General features: G+C 35.6%; 1 pseudogene; it reads right to left on the reverse strand.

The window, feature by feature from the left end:
• The window catches only part of LOC112177921, a 128,416-nt pseudogene that overhangs the window by 87,603 nt on the left and 19,535 nt on the right, over positions 1–21,278 (reverse strand).

Raw genomic sequence — 21,278 nt, forward strand, 5'->3', positions numbered from 1 at the left:
AAGAGTTTTTTTAAAAAAAAGGAAAATATATTTTCCTTGGGGATTAAATTTGCCGTGTAATACTTAAGGAAAAACAAGGTGACAACGTGGGAATTGAAGATGATTGATTGAGGATTTCAAGGAGAGATTTTCTTGGGAGACTTTTATGGAAAGAAATATTGTTGGAGGAATAATTTGGTGTGATTGCCAACGTGAAAATCAGAAATAATCAAGGAGATGACGCCAAGAGAGATTCAAGGGAGATATTTATGGAAGGAAAATATGTGTGCACCAAGGAAAAGCTAAAAAGGCGTCTAGATTCATCCCTAAATTCCCTAAAGGAATGTTGGCCGAAATTCATGAAGAAAATCAAATAATTTCAAGGAAATTCGGCAATTAAATATTAGGGAGGTATTTTAGAGAATTATGATTGGTTGGAACACATCACAAGGCTTACTTGGCATTCTATGATTGGTTGGACCACATCACAAGCTTACTTGGCGAATTATCATTGGTTGAAGCTATGTGGAAAATTCTGATTGCTTTGTGAACCCTAGCCATGCTCCTATATAAAACTCCCCCTTTCTCAACGTCAAGGGTTCCTCTCCCCCATACAATTTACACTTTAGAAAAAATTCAGAAAAGTTCTTAGCATAGCCGTGAGTTTCTGCATCCTCTAGTCATCTCCACGAGTTCAAGCAAGGCCAAGGGAGAAGAAGCACAGCCGTGAGCATCCATCATCCATCTCCAACCTTGAAGCTTGCTTTCGAGATTCAAGAGACCACCACATCAATCGTTCATCACCATCTCCATCTCACGGTGTAATCCGATTCTCCTTTGTAACCTTTGCTTTGATTTCATTGGTTTTGTTCTAGTTGACATATGTGTTTGAACAAATATTAATTTCTGGAATTTTATGATTAATTCAGAATTTTCAGATTCATTTATTGTGATTCGAGAGTTGCTTATGTGGGTTTGTTTAATTAAATTTGCGTTATAGATAACTTTTGTATTTTAATCTTATGTGGTTGCAAACACTTAGGGTTTCGATATAATTGGTGCTAGGTTTAAGAATATGAAATCGACTTTTCGTTTTGTGTAAACTTGAATCAAAGTAGTAAAGGTTTTGTACAAAGATCGAATTTAATTAAAGAGGATTGCAATTAGGTGGACTTTTCCATAACTAAGTTGTACACTTGAGTTGATAGCCTTTCTCTATGTGTAATGCGTTAAACATGTTATGATTAACTAGCTTTCTAGTGCTTGAATGCATGTTTGATAGGATTGATCTAGGTGCTTTCGCTTAGGTTAATTAGCATTGAAAAGTAAAAAATGGGAATTCATTTGCTTTCGAATGTTTCACATGATCAACTCCTTTCTCATGACTTAGATGAACAATATTAGGGTTTGAATCAATTTTAATCATATGTTTCGATTTTGATCTTTGTTCTCTCATTCCATTCGTATTTTTATGTTTTTGCATTTTAATTGTTTTGTTAACTTAGTTAATTTTCGAAATCCAATTCTAAATACCCCCCTTAATTACGTAAATATGTTCATACTTTATTTTATTTTTGTAAATAATTTACTTTGTTTTAATTTTAATTGTTTATTTGTTTGACAATGACAGGTGTACCCTCAATCCCCGGAATAGAACGATCCCTATTTACTATATACTAACGATGACATTTCAGGGTTAAATTATGCGCTTGCTTTGAGCGCATTACCCTACTTGCTTATACTACTAATAATATTTCTAGGGTTAAATTATATGCTTGCTTTGAGCGTATCAGAGGCGTTTGTGGAGAATGAAGTGGAGGATGTACCCCTCCAAAACGCTCCACAACCTGAGGATTAAATGGAGGTACAAGTCTAGGCTGAAAGACTATAAACACTAAGCGCTGCTTGAGAGGCAACCCAATTCAGAAGTAGCTGTGAAGGAGTCTACACACGCAGATTTGATTTCTCCTCCCCTATTTCTCTTTCTTTTCATGTTTTCTTTTTCCACTTAGTAGTCTTTTCGTAAATTTCTACCCTATCTGCTTAAGTGTTTCATTGCATGCTTATGATTGATTACATTGAGGACAATGCAATATTTAAGTGTGGGGGAAGGGATTTATACTTTTGTCTTGAGTCATATATATTGAAAAATACCAAAAAAAATCGAAAAATGTCAAAAATAACAAAAATTTCGTTGTTCTATTGAGTCATTGAGTCATGTTTTGGGTGAAATAATTTCTTCATCGTAGGCGCATCTATTAAGGTGTGATGTCTAGGTCTGATTTGGATACGAGAAGTGCTAGCAAACGGTCTCGTCCCCTGCTAAACAAGTGAGCTGAGATCCGCCAAAATCGTTCCCTTCCTTACCTGATCACATCCCAAAGGAGTTACCGAAAGGAGAAAGGAAATAACCCTAGTCCAAAGTTGGTGTCTATTGAGTCTTTGTCTTTTGTCATTTTGTTTTGAGTCTTAGGATGCCCTTTCAACTGTCTAGGATGATTTTATATCTCTGAAATTATGGCTAAAAGAGGATCACAATGTTGAGATGATTTTAAAATGGTATTCTTTGGTTAATTGAGATATAGGAAAAGTATGTGCCTTGTAGTGGATATGGATTTCGTGACTTTGGTACAGAATATGAGCATGTTAGGATGAGTTTTGAATCATAACAAACCATGTGAGATATTTGAGCCCATGTCCCTTACTCTTTGAGTGAAATGAAAAAAAAATATATTCTTATTTTCTTGGCGATGTTTTGATGATCTCATTATTCTTTCATCTTGATTGACTACTTGCCATAGATTAAGTTTGATGGACTAGAGAATGCTAGAATTCGCTCTTGTGCTTGTTGAAACGTTTTATCAATACATGGCCCTGATTCTGGAAAGGATAGAGGCAACCTAAGAATTACCACCATTGCCATATAAACCTGTGTCCCTATTTGTGCCCGTCGTGGGACTCCCCTAGATAAACCCCTTTGAACCTACGTTAAGCCTTTTCTTTCATCACCCTTAAAGTCTTTAACCTAAACCTTAGTATAGTTATAACCCTACCCTTTGTTCTAAGAACTTAGCGGAGCTAAATTGAGACTTTACTTGAAGATTTTTGGCGTCAATGATGAAAAATGAAAAGAGGTGAAAGTTCAAGTGTGGGGGTAGACTTGTCCATAAAATAAAGATGTATGAAAAAGCCGTGGAAAAAGAAAAAGAAAAAGAAAAATGAAAATATGTGTACGGCTAAGAAAAAAAAAAAAATATATATATATATATATATATCAATGGATTTTAGTCCCCCATACTTGGTGAGTTTGGAGTTTACTTTGAATTGAAGGCCCACTACAGAAAAATTTGGCCTTTGTCCAACTCACTAGAGATCAAAGGAAGTTTAGAGTGAAGTTAGAGCCCAACATGAAGACACTAGGCCCCTTTATAACACCCCCATGGGATAGTGACGTTTTTGCATACTTGCCGGATTTCTAGAAGTCTCTCCATTTGCATGAGCTCTACTAGGTTTTTAGGACACTTTGTTGAATTCCTTACCCTTCGTTTCTTTAAAACCTTGAGCCATGACCCCATTACAACCCTTGATAAGACCTTCTTGATCCTTAAGATGGGACAGCCCTTGATGTGGAGATGAGTTACAAGAGTTGAACCTATGGCTTGGGTCCATCTGTGCAAGTAGTTGGTATCCTTCATGAGATCTTTAAAAGAAAAATATACATATGCTTTCGTTTCTTATAATATGTGATATACTTGCTATCTTTCACATATACTTGAGTGTATAAGCTTTTAAGCATTGCCATGATCCGAGAGAAGAAAGAGTGGATATACCTTGTGAGGATTTGAATCAAATTTGTTTGAAACATGCTTAACAGAAACCATCTCCATTGTTCCAACCAAGTCCTACTTGTGTATATGTAACTTATGTGTTTTAATTAACTCTCGAATGCCTAAACATTGACTCTTGGTGAAGTGCTAATCTTGGTGTTGTGAAAGTAAGAGATTGCTGAGACAAATAGTTAAAGGGCAATAGAATCTGTTATGTGTCGAGTCTTTAATTTTTGTTGAGTCGTAGTCGTGTCTGTGTTGTGATTTTGCTAAGGGACTAGCAAAAGCTAAGTGTGGGGGAATTTGATAGGAGAATTTTAATGCGACGTTTTAACTGTTTTTCCCTACATTTTCTGCGCCATTTCCTTGAAAAATCCCTGTTTGGGAAAGTTTCCATTCTTTGATTGGGAAAGTTCCTTATTGTAGAAAATTTCCACTTCTGTAGTTTCTATTTCTCATTTTTGGCAAGTTTCCATTCTTAGTTTAGGAAAGTTTCTATTTTTCAATTTAGTAAGTTTCTATTTTTCATTTTTAGAAAGTTTCTATTTTTCGTTTTAGGAAAGTTTCTATTTTCAGTAATAGTTTCTATTTTCAGGACCTACGTGCTAAAAAGTGGAAATGAATTCACAAATGGAAAGAGGAGTTTGCGAACATCAAGACGAGCGAATATGAGATGAAAAGGGCCACACAATTGAGCAGAAATGAAGAAATAAGCTTTCCTGTTCCAACCAAGAAACCCAATGGAGGAAGGCTTACCAAGCAAGTTTCCAACGCAACCATGAAAAAGAAATGGAAAAATGAAGTGTCTTGACGTTGGAGGATGAAAAGGCTTGAAGTTGAATTAACAAGGCCCAAGAACTCTATGGATTTGAGTTGGATTTTCGGCAAAATGGATCAAGGCCCATGAAAGCCCATGAAATTAGGGTTTGTGACGCAAAACCTAAACCCTAGGGATGCTTTGCCGTGAAAACCAAAAGGAAGAGAGAAAGTGACGTGAAAAATCAAGAAGAAAATAAAAGATTACGGCAAGAGATTTTCTAGGGTGGAGTTTAAGGAAAGAAATCAAGAAAAGGTTCAAATGGCATCTAGATGCATTCCTAGAAACCCTAAGGATATTTTGGCCGAAATATGAGAAGAAAATCAGAAATATATTCAAGGAATTTTGGCAAGAGTATATTAGGGAATCATCTTGGAGTTTTGTGATTGGTTGGATGACACACTAGGGCTTACTTGGCAATTTCTCATTGGTGGAAGCTATGTGGAATTATTAATTTAATTCCTTGGGAAATAAACAGAAAATACACGGCTTGGAGGCCAAGCATTGCCGTTCCCTATATATACTATGCACCCTAGACGTCTCAATGTCACCACATAATTCAGAAAATTCTCTCTATGCGAAAGCTCTCTCCATTCTCTAGTTCATCTTCTGCGTTTTCAAGCAAGGTTGGAAGAAGCAAGAAGAAGCCGTGTCATCTCCATCATTCCACCTTGAAGCCGTGCCATTTTGAAGCTTGCTTTCGAGTTTCATTAGTTCATCATTCGAGTTTTACATCACCATCTCTATTCACGGTGTAATTCAACCTTATTTCTTGTAATCACTTTTGATTCTCCTTGTTTGATTTCGTTAAAGATTGTTCTAGTTAACATTGATGTTTGAACAAGGCTTAAATTCTGAAATTTTATGATTGAATGAAGATTTCGATTCTATTTTTGTGATTCCAACATTGCTTATGTGTGATTGTTCGATTGAATTTGCTTAATTGATATCTCTTGTATGTTAATCTTAACTGGTTCGAAACTTTTAGGGTTTATGTATGAGTGGTGCTAGATTTAAGAACATGTTTCAACTTTTTGTGTTATGAACTTAAATCGAAAGTAGTAAAGGTTTTGGACAAAAATCGAATTCAATTGAAAAGGATTGCAATTAGGTGAACTTATTCATACTAAGTTGTACACTTGAGTTGATAGCCTTTCTATGTACTTCATGCGTTGAATATGTATGATTGTCTAGCTTTCTAGAGCTTGAATGCATGTTTGATAGGATTAGTTTTTGTGCTTTCACTTAGATTAATTAGCGTTGAAAGTAAAATATGGGAAATCGTTTGCTTTCTAATGTTTCACATGATCAACTCCTTTCACATGACTTGGAAGAACAACTATAAGGTTAATTCGAATTTAATCATGAACTTGGTTTTAATCATTGTTTCTTACATTTCATTCTTGTATTTGTGTTTTTGTTTGTACTTAATTTTAATTCTTTCTTTTATTTTTCAAAAACCAAACCCTAAAATCCCCCTAAATCGTAAATGATGTTTATATTGTGTAAATATTATACTTTGTTTTATTTTAATTTTTTAAATTGTCTTACATTGACAGGTGTACCCTCAATCCTCGGAATAGAACGATCCCTACTTGCTTATACTACTAATGATATTTCTAGGGTTAAATTATATGCTTGCTTTGAGCTGATCAGACTAGTTGCCTGACTTGCCGCCGTAATTGGAATGATCTGGATGTACATGTAGGATTGGATACGTGTCTTGATGATTACTCTTTCTGTAGCAATTTTCTTTATTGCATAGAAACAGAGGAAACATGATGCTTAACCTCCAAGATTATTAGCGTGGAAAATAGCACTTAGAGTGATATACAATCAAAAAGATGTGTATGGTTTTGGAGTTGTTATGCTCAAATTCATGTTTGGAAAACCAATTCTCAGCAAGTATTAACTTGTTTCGATCATGCTATATTTATGGAGTTCCAGCCAATTTGAGAAGAATACATTATTCAAACAAAACTTTTTGTACCTGGCTTTATATACCGCTGCACGTTTTCCTCCTTTTGTTTTTCTTTGTTTTCTACCACAATATAATCAAGATCCTAATAGATTTTGATACACTGTAATAAGTCATAGACATACCTCAGAAACTGTGGGCTTGAGAGACTTGAGCCTAGCTTACACTACACCAATTTTGTTATCAGACAATGGCAGAAAACCGTTGTGTGATTTGAAGAACCACCGTTGTAGAGTGAGCCGTTGTCTGATGAAAAATCAGACAACGGTGGAACACAGTTGTGTGATAAACACACAGACAACAGGTATGGGTTATAACTGTTGTGTGATAGCTCAGCAGATGGCTCGGCAGATGCCAAGCGCGCAGCTGGGCAGCAGTTGAGGGGCGTCTTCAGACAACAGTGCCAGTTTGCAACCGTTGTATGTTAAGAATATCAGACAACATTTTTTTATTTTGTCTATTGTCTGATTGCTCTTCAAACTTCAGTTCTTAGACTATATGTATTGTGTGATTAACTTTATGACAACAGAGTTCAATTGCTTCCGTTGTGTGATTAACTTGTAGGACAACAGAGTTCAATTAATTCTGTTGTGTGATTAGCTTTTAAGACAACAGAGTTCAATTAATTCTGTTGTCTGAGTATTAATCAGAAGACACTGATTCGTTAAAAACCGATGTGTGATATATTGATTACAATGTATTTTTCTCCCATTTTTGGTCATTCAGACAACAGGCAGTGATCATTAGCTTTGGTCTGTTGTGTGATCATTTGAACATTCCATTCCTGAATTAGATTGTGCATTCATTTGGTCTATTTACGAAATGAATAGTACTCTATCAAATACAAACATTGCAAACCATCAAATGATTCATATAACCATTACTTTAAACTTCAAAAGCAAAAGGGATGCATTTCCCAATCATTGAAACCAACATTTTACACAAGAAAAGCATTCTAGTGCATGCCCATCTACTTGGGACATCAAAAAACTGATACACATATATTGTTCCAAAATATGCCACACATGGTGCATGACAATGTACCAGCAGAGAAGCACAAAAAAGATGCTTTCCTTATCTAAAATGTACCAGCAACAAGTGTGCTACTTCATGACTCGTGCACATATGTGTTGACAACAAACTTCCCCCACTCATTTCGTACTTGATCAATATCTGCCTGAGTGTATTGGCTACTGCCTCTCCTCTCCCACTGAAATTAGTTAATTATATCAAAAGGATCAGTTAATCATTTTGGTGAATGAGGCATAGATATAATAACACACTTAATAGAAATTGAGTCAAGTGACTATATTTATAGCTATGTATGTTGATACCTTGGAAGGAAACAATGACATGTCTTTATCCTCAATGATATCTCTCATATATCGCATGATAAAGTACCCGCACTCCTTGTTGCTAGGTTGGGGAGGAATGCCCTAAACACAAGCAAATGAATGAACAAGTGAAAACTTGGCATGGAAAACTGTTTTTTGAAAACCACAAGTGGTGAAACTTACAGCCAAATTTTTCCAATGGACTGAACTCCGACTTTGCTTATTCTTTTCAGAAATATACATACGCATAGCACTACACCAAAACAACAATATGATCAATGATGTACCATAATGCAAGGGAGGCAAACAAGTGTATTAAACAGATTTCATAAAATTGAGGCATTTCGATCAATATGTAAACGAGGGACTTACGTATCCACGATAGACATCCAATCTCCTGTGGGTAAGCGTCTTTTCAGCGGGTCCATAAAATAGGCAGTTCCTTTCTCCGGATCAACAAGTGTCAACACCCAATGATCACTACATGTATACAAAATGTCATATATCTTGACCACTAATTTGTTATATATGTTCAGACACAGTAGATATGAAAGTTTGCAAACATTCATTAACTTACCCTGAGTTATATGGCAGCATGAACATCTGCCCTGGTTTAGCAGTTACAAGCCTATCTTTGATGTGTTGGGCCTTGACAGTTCCATTCCCACACCCCACAGCACCAATAAGTGAAGGGTCAACAAACGCAACCATGTCTAGCATTTTATAAGCCTTCAACTTATCATAGAGGTACCTAATAACAAACATTTGCACCAACTCATTGGGTTTCAACAACTATACTCCTTATCAAGGCATTACGGACAAAGCATATATATATATATATATATATATATTTATATTTCTATAATATCAGTTCAAGGACTTTTTCTACCTCTGATACACAGCAATGCAAGTTCCAGTTACTTCCCTCATGCTTGCAAGTCGCCTAACATCTTTTCCCAATATAAATGTCTTACGAGAATATCCAAACACTTCAGGCTCCATGTAGAAGTTGATTGTATTCCCATCTTTGAATGCATCCTCACCCCACAAACATAACATCTTCAGTGAAGCTGGCAACGATGGTGCCAATTTGGCCAAGCCAAATTCAATCTCCGAGTCCTCTTCCCATATCTTGATGCACCTGAAAGCAAGCGCATAATTTAACCCTGAAATGTCATTAGTAGTACGTAATAAGTAGGGATCGTTCTATTCCGGGGATTGAGGGTACACCTGTCATTGTCAAACAATTAAACAATTAAAATTAAAACAAAGTATAATATTCACAAAGATATTCACAACTATAAACATTGTACACGAAAAGGGGGGATTTTGTTTTTGGTTTTCGAAAATAAAACTAAGTTAACAAAACAATTAAAATGCAAAAACATAAAAATACATATGGAATGAGAGAACAAAGATCAAAACCGAAACATATGATTAAAATTGACTCAAACCCTAATATTGTTCATCTAAGTCATGAGAAAGGAGTTGATCATGTGAAACATTCGAAAGCAAATGAATTCCCATTTTTTACTTTTCAATGCTAATTAACCTAAGCGAAAGCACCTAGATTAATCCTATCAAACATGCAATCAAACCCTAGAAAGCTAGTCAATCATGTCATGTTTAACGCATTACACATAGAGAAAGGCTATCAACTCAAGTGTACAACTTAGTATGGAAAAGTCCACCTAATTGCAATCCTCGTTAATTAAATTCGGTCTTTGCACAAAACCTTTACTACTTTGATTCAAGTTTACACAAAACGAAAAGTCGATTTCATGTTCTTAAACCTAGCAACAATTATATCAAAACCCTAAGTGTTTGCAACCACATAAGATTAAAATACAAAAGTTATCTATAACGCAAATTTAATTAAACAAACCCACATAAGCAACTCTCGAAGAACAATAATATGAATCTGAAAATTCTCAATTAATCATAAAAATTCCAGAAATTAATATTTGTTCAAACACATATGTCAACTAGTTCATAACCAACGAAATTCAAAGCAAAGGTTACAAAGGAGAATCGGATTACACCGTGAGATGGAGATGGTGATGAACGATTGATGTAGTGGTCTCTTGAATCTCGAAAGCAAGCTTCAAGGATGGTGGTAGATGATGATGCTCACGGCAATTCTTCTTCTCCCTTGGCCTTGCTTGAACTCGTGGAGATGACTAGAGGATGGAGAAAGGAGAAGAAAACCTCACGGCAACAAGAGCAAAATTTCTGATTTTTCTAAAGTGTAAATTGTATGGGGGAGAGGAACCCTTGACGTTGAGAAAAGGGGAGAATATATAGGGGTACGGCTAGGGTTCTCCAGGCAATCAGAAATTTCCACATCACTTCAACCAATGGTATGATGCCAAGTAAGCCTTGTGATGTGGTCCAACCAATCGTAGAATGCCAAGTAAGCCTTGGTGTGTCATCTAACCAATCAAAACTCTCCAAATTAATTCCCTAAATTCCTTTAATATATATCCTTGCCGAAATTATATAAGGATTTTCTGATTTTCTTCATTAATTTCGGCCAAGAATATCTTAGGAGAGAGTAATTGCCGAAATTCCATAAATAAATGCTGATTTGCTTCACCATTTTCGGCCAAAAATCACATTTAAATCTTCCAAGAATATCTCTTTGCCCTTAAAAATCTCCCTTGAATTACTCCAATCAAAATCTTCAATTATATTTTCAGATTTTCAAGTTGCCTCCTCCTTTTCCTCTTTGTATTTTACGGCAAACACATATATATTCTCCAAAAATATCTCTCATGTGACACAAACCCTAATTTCCATGGGCCTTTATCCATTTGCCGAAATCCATAACCTCTTGAGAGTTCTTGGGCCTTTGTGCGTCACCTTCAAGCCATGTCATCTTCATGAAACTTCTCGTTCCATTTATGAACTCAATTCTGCTTATTTATTCCAAAAACCTGAAAATAGAAGCTTTCTAAAATAAGAAATGGAAACTTTCTTAAACTAAAATGGAAACTTTCTAAAAATGGAAAATAGAAACTACAAAACGGAAACTTTCTACAATTAGGAACTTTCCCATTCGAAGAATGGAAACTTTCCTAAACAGAGTTTTATTAAGGAAATAACGCAGAAAATATAGGGAAATAACAGTTAAAATGTCGCATTAAAATGCTCCTATCAAATTCCCCCACACTTAGCTTTTGCTAGTCCCTTAGCAAAATCTCACAAAGACTCAACTAAGACTCAACGAAAATTTAAAGACTCCACAAACAATGACTCTATTGCCCTTCAACTTTTTGTCTCAGCAATCTCTTACTTTCACAACATCAAGATTAGCACTCCACCAAGAATCAATGTTTTGGCATTCGAGAGTAAATTAAAACACATAATTTACATATACACAAGTAGGACTTGGTTGGAACAATGGTGATGGTTTCTGTTAAGCATGCTTCAAACAAGTATGATTCAAATCCTCACAAGGTGTATCCACTCTTTCTTCTCTCAGAATTCAAGGCAATGCTTAAAAGCTTATAATCACTCAATTATATGTGAGAGAAAATATTTTGAGACAATCAAATAGCTCACATATATAAGAAACGAAAAGCACTTTGTGAATATAATTTTTTTTTTTCAAAAGATCTCATGAAAGATACCAACTACTTGCACGGATGGACCCAAGCCATAGGTTCAACTCTTGTAACTCATCTCCACATCAAAGGCTGTCCCATCTTAAGGATCAAGAAGGTCTTCTCAAAGGTTGTAATGGGGCTAAGGCTCAAGGTTTTAAGAAATGAAAGATAAGGATTTAACAAAGTGTCCTAAAAACCTAGCAGAGCTCATGCAGATGTAGATGACTACTAGAAATCCACCAAGGCATTGCAAAAACGTCACATCCCATAGAGGTAACATAAAAGGGCCTAATGTCTTCATGTTGGGCCTAACTTCACTCTAAACTTCCTTTCAACTCTTGTGAATTGGACAAAGACCAAATTTTTCAATAGCGGGCCTTCCATTCAAAACAATCTCCAAACTCACCAAGTATGGGGGACTAAAATCCGTAGACATATTTTTCATTTTCTTTTCTAGCCGTACACATTTTTTTTTTTTTTCATTTTCTTTTTCACGGCTTCCACATATATTTTTCTTTTTGTGGACAAGTCTACCCCCACACTTGAACTTTCACCTCTTCTCAATCTTCATCCTTGCGCCAAATCCTCAAGTAGTAAGTCTCAAAAGATAGCTCCACTAAGTTTTTAGAACAAAGGGTAGGATTGTAGCTATACTAAGGTTCAGGGGTTAAGGATTTTAAGGGTAATGAAAGAAAAGGCTTAATGTAGGCTCAAAGGGGTTTATCTAAGGGAGTCCCACGACGGGCACAAATGGGGACACAGGCTTATTTGGCAATGGTGGTAATTCCTAGGGTGCCTCTATCCTTTCTAGAATCAGGGCCATGTATTGATATAACGTTTCAACAAGCACAAGAGTGAATTCTAGCATTCTCTAGTCCATCAAACTTAATCTATGGCAAGCAGTCAATCAACATGAAAGAATAATGAGATCATCAAAACATCGCCAAGAAAATGAGAATATATTTTTCATTTCTCTCCAAGAAAAAGGGACATGGCTCAAATATCTCACATGGCTTTATGAATCAAAACTTATCTTAACATACTCATATTCTGTACCAAGGTCACGAGATCCATATCCACTACACATGCATATATTTTTCATATATCTCAATTAACCAAAGAATACCATTTAAAATCATCTCAATCTTGTGATCCTCTTTTAGGTATAATTTCAGAGATATAAGCTCATCCTAGATAGTTGAAATGGCATCCTATGACTCAAAAACAAAAATAAAAGCAACGAAAATTTTTAAATTTTTGACATTTTTCGATTTTTTGGTTTTTCCAATATATATGACTCAAAATAAAAAAGTATAAATCCCTTCCCCCACACTTAAATATTGCATTGTCCTCAATGTAATCAATTATAAACATGCAATGAAACAAATAAGCATAGATAGAAGATATTTACGAAAATAAAAACAAAAGAGAAAATTTGAAAAATAAAAGAAATAAGGAAGGAGAAAGCAAATCTGTGTTTGTAGGCTCCTTCACAGCTGCTTTTGAATTGGGTTGACTCCCAAGTAGCGCTTGAGTTTAACGCCTTTCAGCCAGACGGTACCTCCATTAAATAATGTTAGTGACTATAATTTAACAAAAAAAATACAAAGAATATAAACAAGTAACTACGAATTACAAACTACAAGTATAACTAACAAGTATATTGTACATAATTTCTCACACAGGACACAAGTTAAGTACACAAGTGAGTAAAAAAAAAAAACACGAAAAATATTTACATAAGTGTTTTTTTTTTTTCTTTTCTTTCTTCGTACGAAAATACTTACAAATATTTACATTCTTTCCTTTCCTTTACAATTATTTTCAACACTTAGGTACGGGAACAAGGAGTCTCGATGTGCAATGGGACTAAAACAGCTATCCTTTTCAAGACTATGTTTAATCCAATATACCTTAGTGAATCACAATATTTTTGTTTGTTATATATATCATTGATATCAAATTAAATTCCAAGCGGTAAATCAAGAGGACGTGCGGCCCAAGTATAGTTGTCTAGACACCAAGTCTCTCCTACATCCTTTGGGCAACCTTACTGAAATGGCCAGGTAGGGGAGGGCGACCACGAGAGGTAGAATCCATTTTGGCATGAGCTACTCCCTCATTGTGGTTTAGGCCCATTTGTAAGCACTTCTGGATTCAAGAACCTGTCATGAGCGTTGTCCCCTTCCTAGACACCATCCCACATAGGCTATACTTACTTGGATGAAAAAGATCCTAAGTGTGAAGACAGTTCAATGAATGTTAATAAAGGCCGCCCTCAACCTTAAAGGACCTGGACTAGGTACCAATAAGGGGTTTAGGCCAATATTAATAAACACGACTTCACCTATTCCTTCTTTAATTTACAACCCACAATTAAAATTCGTGTTCAACAATATAAATAACAACCTAAGTAATTAACTAACTAATTAACTAATTAACTAACAATTAAGAGAATTACCAACTATTAACAAGAGATTTTTTTTTTTTTTTTCGAACACAACATATAAACAAAACAAATATTCACATATTTAACAAGTGATTTTTCAATCCCCGGCAACGGCGCCAAAAATTGATGCACCTGAAAGCAAGCGCATAATTTAACCCTGAAATGTCATTAGTAGTACGTAATAAGTAGAGATCGTTCTATTCCGGGGATTGAGGGTACACCTGTCATTGTCAAACAATTAAACAATTAAAATTAAAACAAAGTATAATATTCACAAAGATATTCACAACTATAAACATTGTACACGAAAAGGGGGGATTTTGTTTTTGGTTTTCGAAAATAAAACTAAGTTAACAAAACAATTAAAATGCAAAAACATAAAAATACATATGGAATGAGAGAACAAAGATCAAAACCGAAACATATGATTAAAATTGACTCAAACCCTAATATTGTTCATCTAAGTCATGAGAAAGGAGTTGATCATGTGAAACATTCGAAAGCAAATGAATTCCCATTTTTTACTTTTCAATGCTAATTAACCTAAGCGAAAGCACCTAGATTAATCCTATCAAACATGCAATCAAACCCTAGAAAGCTAGTCAATCATGTCATGTTTAACGCATTACACATAGAGAAAGGCTATCAACTCAAGTGTACAACTTAGTATGGAAAAGTCCACCTAATTGCAATCCTCGTTAATTAAATTCGGTCTTTGCACAAAACCTTTACTACTTTGATTCAAGTTTACACAAAACGAAAAGTCGATTTCATGTTCTTAAACCTAGCAACAATTATATCAAAACCCTAAGTGTTTGCAACCACATAAGATTAAAATACAAAAGTTATCTATAACGCAAATTTAATTAAACAAACCCACATAAGCAACTCTCGAAGAACAATAATATGAATCTGAAAATTCTCAATTAATCATAAAAATTCCAGAAATTAATATTTGTTCAAACACATATGTCAACTAGTTCATAACCAACGAAATTCAAAGCAAAGGTTACAAAGGAGAATCGGATTACACCGTGAGATGGAGATGGTGATGAACGATTGATGTAGTGGTCTCTTGAATCTCGAAAGCAAGCTTCAAGGATGGTGGTAGATGATGATGCTCACGGCAATTCTTCTTCTCCCTTGGCCTTGCTTGAACTCGTGGAGATGACTAGAGGATGGAGAAAGGAGAAGAAAACCTCACGGCAACAAGAGCAAAATTTCTGATTTTTCTAAAGTGTAAATTGTATGGGGGAGAGGAACCCTTGACGTTGAGAAAAGGGGAGAATATATAGGGGTACGGCTAGGGTTCTCCAGGCAATCAGAAATTTCCACATCACTTCAACCAATGGTATGATGCCAAGTAAGCCTTGTGATGTGGTCCAACCAATCGTAGAATGCCAAGTAAGCCTTGGTGTGTCATCTAACCAATCAAAACTCTCCAAATTAATTCCCTAAATTCCTTTAATATATATCCTTGCCGAAATTATATAAGGATTTTCTGATTTTCTTCATTAATTTCGGCCAAGAATATCTTAGGAGAGAGTAATTGCCGAAATTCCATAAATAAATGCTGATTTGCTTCACCATTTTCGGCCAAAAATCACATTTAAATCTTCCAAGAATATCTCTTTGCCCTTAAAAATCTCCCTTGAATTACTCCAATCAAAATCTTCAATTATATTTTCAGATTTTCAAGTTGCCTCCTCCTTTTCCTCTTTGTATTTTACGGCAAACACATATATATTCTCCAAAAATATCTCTCATGTGACACAAACCCTAATTTCCATGGGCCTTTATCCATTTGCCGAAATCCATAACCTCTTGAGAGTTCTTGGGCCTTTGTGCGTCACCTTCAAGCCATGTCATCTTCATGAAACTTCTCGTTCCATTTATGAACTCAATTCTGCTTATTTATTCCAAAAACCTGAAAATAGAAGCTTTCTAAAATAAGAAATGGAAACTTTCTTAAACTAAAATGGAAACTTTCTAAAAATGGAAAATAGAAACTACAAAACGGAAACTTTCTACAATTAGGAACTTTCCCATTCGAAGAATGGAAACTTTCCTAAACAGAGTTTTATTAAGGAAATAACGCAGAAAATATAGGGAAATAACAGTTAAAATGTCGCATTAAAATGCTCCTATCATATCTCTTTCCTTTTCTTCTTCTTATCAGCTTTATCCTTGGTAGGTTTCTAGAATAAGAAAATAAATGTAAGGTACAAATCATAAATATAAGCTGCATATCTACAATTAAGTGAATTTCTATAAACAAATGAATGTTATCAAAGTAGCTATAGGTTGAATTATACACAGTTCTTACCTTGACTGCAGATTTTATGACTAGGTGTTTAGGCCATGCGACCCAACTCCCCATAGCCTGCTTCACTGTTTCAATTTCATCTTTCACAGGAAATGGCACTTTTGCTTTCTCCTCAAGCGCGGCATAGATGGAAACACGCACATTACCATCCCCTAATGGAGTGCCATGAACGAGTTGGGAAGGATCCTCGCACTCCATAATAGTGGCATAAGCAACAATATGTTCAACAGAACCTATTGCCAACTTGCAATCAACCTCAGCTACGTTTGACTAAAAAATGGACCAAAAAAACAAGATTTATAGTTGTTCCCTATATATATTCGAAATAGTAACAGATTTAAATGTAGTCGACAAGCATACTCATAAGCAACTCATAAGCATTCTATGAGTAACAACATGCTGCAAGCTTCAGACAGTTTCAGAAAAGTGGTAACTTGAAAGAAAAATTCACCAACAATTATTCTTTCAATGATTTGAAGCACAACTTTCCAGATTTCAAGGAGACATGCAAAGCTACTATTTTCCAGAGTTTCATGCTATTCGCAGTTCAAATGAATTGTCAAACAAGAATCTAAAGTGACAGAAACGCTAAATAAAACAGAAATCCTGAAACAGTGCAGTTTGATCAAAATAGCATAAGTATTTCATTTTAACTTTTTTTTTCACGAAACCAAGTTCAAAATGATCATTGAAGAGTCTCCTTTAAGCTGTCAAAAATTGAGAGTAAAGCTACAAGTAAAGGTTTTTCAAAAATCATGAAATGCCCCACTGGTTCAGCTTGGGTGTCAAACACATGTATGCAGTAATCGAACTTTAATCTTTTTCCAGTTCATTATTCGCTTTAAGTAAAACCAAATTACCTTTAATGTAGGTTGACGCATCGTCAAATCCACATATTCTGCTCCCTCCTCATTCTCCGGCTCCTTGATATCTATCATATTGACATTTTCTTCAACAGCCTCATTGACCTCCTCACGGTTGACAACTACTTTCTCAAGCAACTTGGGAAACTCATTCCCTTTCTTGCACCTAGGACTTTTATCCAACCTGCCTTCCTTAACAACCTTTGTCCCTTTCCTTTTACACATGATGGTTTTGTTTTCCATTTCTTCAAAAACGCTCAGAATTTTAGCTCTATCCACATTGTTCACTACTTCCAACGGACCTTTATCCGTTTCTTGAGCAATCTCATTAGCTGTCATTGAGCAGCTTCCATGGCCAGATACATGTGGGTGAATAGTTGCAGCCTCTTTTCCATTTATCTTTGCTTCAAGTTCAGCAAACTTGGCCGCCCACATAGCCCGCTCATCTGCAACAATTTTTTCCCTCGCTTCCTTGATTATCTCCTCCCTTGCCTCCTCTAGTATCTTCTCCCTTGCCTCCTCTACTATCTTCTCTCTCTCCTCTGACAATATTTTCTGCACACTAAGTCTGACAGTAGCTTCTATGCTCTCCTTTCTACGTTTAGGGAGGTGGAAGTAAGTAGAGGGAGTGACAAAACCTCCTTCTCCCCGCACTCTTCCCCCATGCTCCGGAGTCCCTAACGCCAATGTTAAGACATCATTACTTCCTTCAGCGCTTAGCTCTCCACTGTCAAGCTTTCTTTTCAAGTTTCTCTGACAGTTTAGATTAGGAAATATCATCACATATCATCTAAACAAACCTTATACATACAAAAATAGTCCAATAAATATATGGACTTACTATCTTTTCAGCCGTCTTTGCTGACTCCTCATCCTTGAAACTGCCATCCTTTATCTGTCGTCCTCTTATCCACAAAGTGGCCCTATCAACTTCTCCATCACTCATTCCATCAGCCTACAAAATAGGATAGTTAATGCATACATTACAACTAGGAACCCCACATAAGTAAGGTAGAAAACAGTTTCACTAACCAACTCAGCCTCCAACCCTGCATATCCTTTACGGGACATTCTATGAGGATACTTATTCTTGCTGCGCCTCTCTTGTTGCTTACGACGCTTTTCCTGCAAAATAGGGGTACTAATTAGTTAAATGAGTATTCGATATTTACATAACTGCATTTTATATGACTACAACTAAATGATTGAAATACAAGTGCATTTATACCAAGAATGAGGGCTTTGTCCGCATTTTGACAAATTCTGTCCAGTGATCAGCATTGATGAAAGGATAATCATCTGGAGGATATTGCAAGGCTTCAGGATCATCCAAATAGGGGATAACGTACTTGGAAGTAAGTAGACACTTGAATTGCCTCCACTTTCTTGCAGCAGATTCCAAAACCAATTTTTTATGCTCAGGACCAATCAAAAATGGAATCTGTGCACATTTCATTGCTAACTATCAGTTCAAGTTCAGAAACTACTAAAAAATGAAAACAATGAACACTATCATACCAACCTAACTAACTACACCTTCAATACTAAACAAAATAGATAAGGAACTTAATCACTTGAACACTGATAGGAGCATTTTAATGCGACGTTTTAACTGTTATTTCCCTATATTTTCTGCGTTATTTCCTTAATAAAACTCTGTTTAGGAAAGTTTCCATTCTTCGAATGGGAAAGTTCCTAATTGTAGAAAGTTTCCGTTTTGTAGTTTCTATTTTCCATTTTTAGAAAGTTTCCATTTTAGTTTAAGAAAGTTTCCATTTCTTATTTTAGAAAGCTTCTATTTTCAGGTTTTTGGAATAAATAAGCTGAATTGAGTTCATAAATGGAACGAGAAGCTTCATGAAGATGACATGGAAAAACAAGGTGACAATGTGGGAATTAAAGATGACTGATTGAGGATTTCAAGGAGAGATTTTCTTGGGAGACTTTTATGGAAAGAAATATTGTTGGAGGAATAATTTGGTGTGATTGCCAACGTGAAAATCAGAAATAATCAAGGAGATGACGCCAAGAGAGATTCAAGGGAGATATTTATGGAAGGAAAATATGTGTGCACCAAGGAAAAGCTAAAAAGGCGTCTAGATTCATCCCTAAATTCCCTAAAGGAATGTTAGCCGAAATTCATGAAGAAAATCAGAATAATTTCAAGGAAATTCGGCAATTAAATATTAGGGAGTTATTTTAGAGAATTTTGATTGGTTGGAACACATCACAAGGCTTACTTGGCATTCTATGATTGGTTGGACCACATCACAAGCTTACTTGGCGAATTATCATTGGTTGAAGCTATGTGGAAAATTCTGATTGCTTTGTGAACCCTAGCTGTGCTCCTATATATACCCACCTCTTTGACGTTGAGAAGGGTTCCTCTCCCCCATACAATTTACACTTTAGAAAAAAATCAGAAAATCTTCTTAGCATAGCCGTGAGTTTCTCCATCCTCTAGTCATCTCCACGAGTTCAAGCAAGGCCAAGGGAGAAGAAGCATAGCCGTGAGCATCCATCATCCATTTCCAACCTTGAAGCTTGCTTTCGAGATTCAAGAGACCACCACATCAATCGTTCATCACCATCCCCATCTCACGGTGTAATTCGATTCTCCTTTGTAACCTTTGCTTTGAATTTCGTTGGTTATGAACTAGTTGACATATGTGTTTGAACAAATATTAATTTCTGGAATTTTTATGATTAATTGAGAATTTTCAGATTCATATTATTGTGATTCGAGAGTTGCTTATGTGGGTTTGTTTAATTAAATTTGCGTTATAGATAACTTTTGTATTTTAATCTTATGTGGTTGCAAACACTTAGGGTTTCGATATAATTGGTGCTAGGTTTAAGAACATGAAATTGACTTTTCGTTTTGTGTAAACTTGAATCAAAGTAGTAAAGGTTTTGTACAAAGATCGAATTTAATTAAAGAGAATTGCAATTAGGTGGACTTTTCCATACTAAGTTGTACACTTGAGTTGATAGCCTTTCTCTATGTGTAATGCGTTAAACATGACATGATTGACTAGCTTTCTAGGGTTTGATTGCATGTTTGATAGGATTAATCTAGGTGCTTTCGCTTAGGTTAATTAGCATTGAAAAGTAAAAAATGGGAATTCATTTGCTTTCGAATGTTTCACATGATCAACTCCTTTCTCATGACTTAGATGAACAATATTAGGGTTTGAGTCAATTTTAATCATATGTTTCGATTTTGATCTTTGTTCTCTCATTCCATTCGTATTTTTATGTTTTTGCATTTTAATTGTTTTGTTAGCTTAGTTTTATTTTCGAAAAACCAAAAACAAAATCCCCCCTTTTCGTGTACAATGTTTATAGTTGTGAATATCTTTGTGAATATTATACTTTGTTTTAATTTTAATTGTTTAATTGTTTGACAATGACAGGTGTACCCTCAATCCCCTGAATAGAACGATCCCTACTTGCTTATACTACTATGATATTTTTAGGGTTAAATTGTGCGCTTGCTTTCAGGCGCATCAATTTTTGGCGCCGTTGCCGGGGATTGAAAAATCACTTGTTAAATTGTGAATATTTGTTGTATATATTTTGTTCGAAACATAGATTAATTAATTTACTTAGGTTGTTTTTTATATTGTTGAATACGAGTTTTAATTGTAAGTTGTAAATTGAATGGAATAGGTGAAGTCGCGTTTGTTAATATTGGCCTAAACCCCTTATTGGTACCTAGCCCAGGTCCCTTAAGGTTGAGGGCGGCCTTTATTAACACTTGTTGAACTGTCTTCACACTTAGGACCTTTTTCATCTTAGTAAGTATAGCCTATGTGGAATGGTGTCTAGGAAGGGGACAACGTTCATGACGGGTTTTTGAATCCAGAAGTGCTTACAAATGGGCCTAAACCACAATGTGGGAGTAGCTCATGCCAAAATGGATCTACCTCTCGTGGTCGCCCTCCCCTACCTGGCCATTTCAGTAAGGTTGCCCAAAGGATGTAGGAGAGACTTGGTGTCTAGACGACTATACTTGGGCCGCACGTCCTCTTGATTTACCGCTTGGAATTTAATTTGATATCAATGATATATATAACAAACGAAAATATTGTGAT

Source organism: Rosa chinensis, chromosome 7 (assembly GCF_002994745.2).
Source record: "Rosa chinensis cultivar Old Blush chromosome 7, RchiOBHm-V2, whole genome shotgun sequence".
In the NCBI taxonomy this organism is placed as follows: domain Eukaryota; kingdom Viridiplantae; phylum Streptophyta; class Magnoliopsida; order Rosales; family Rosaceae; genus Rosa; species Rosa chinensis.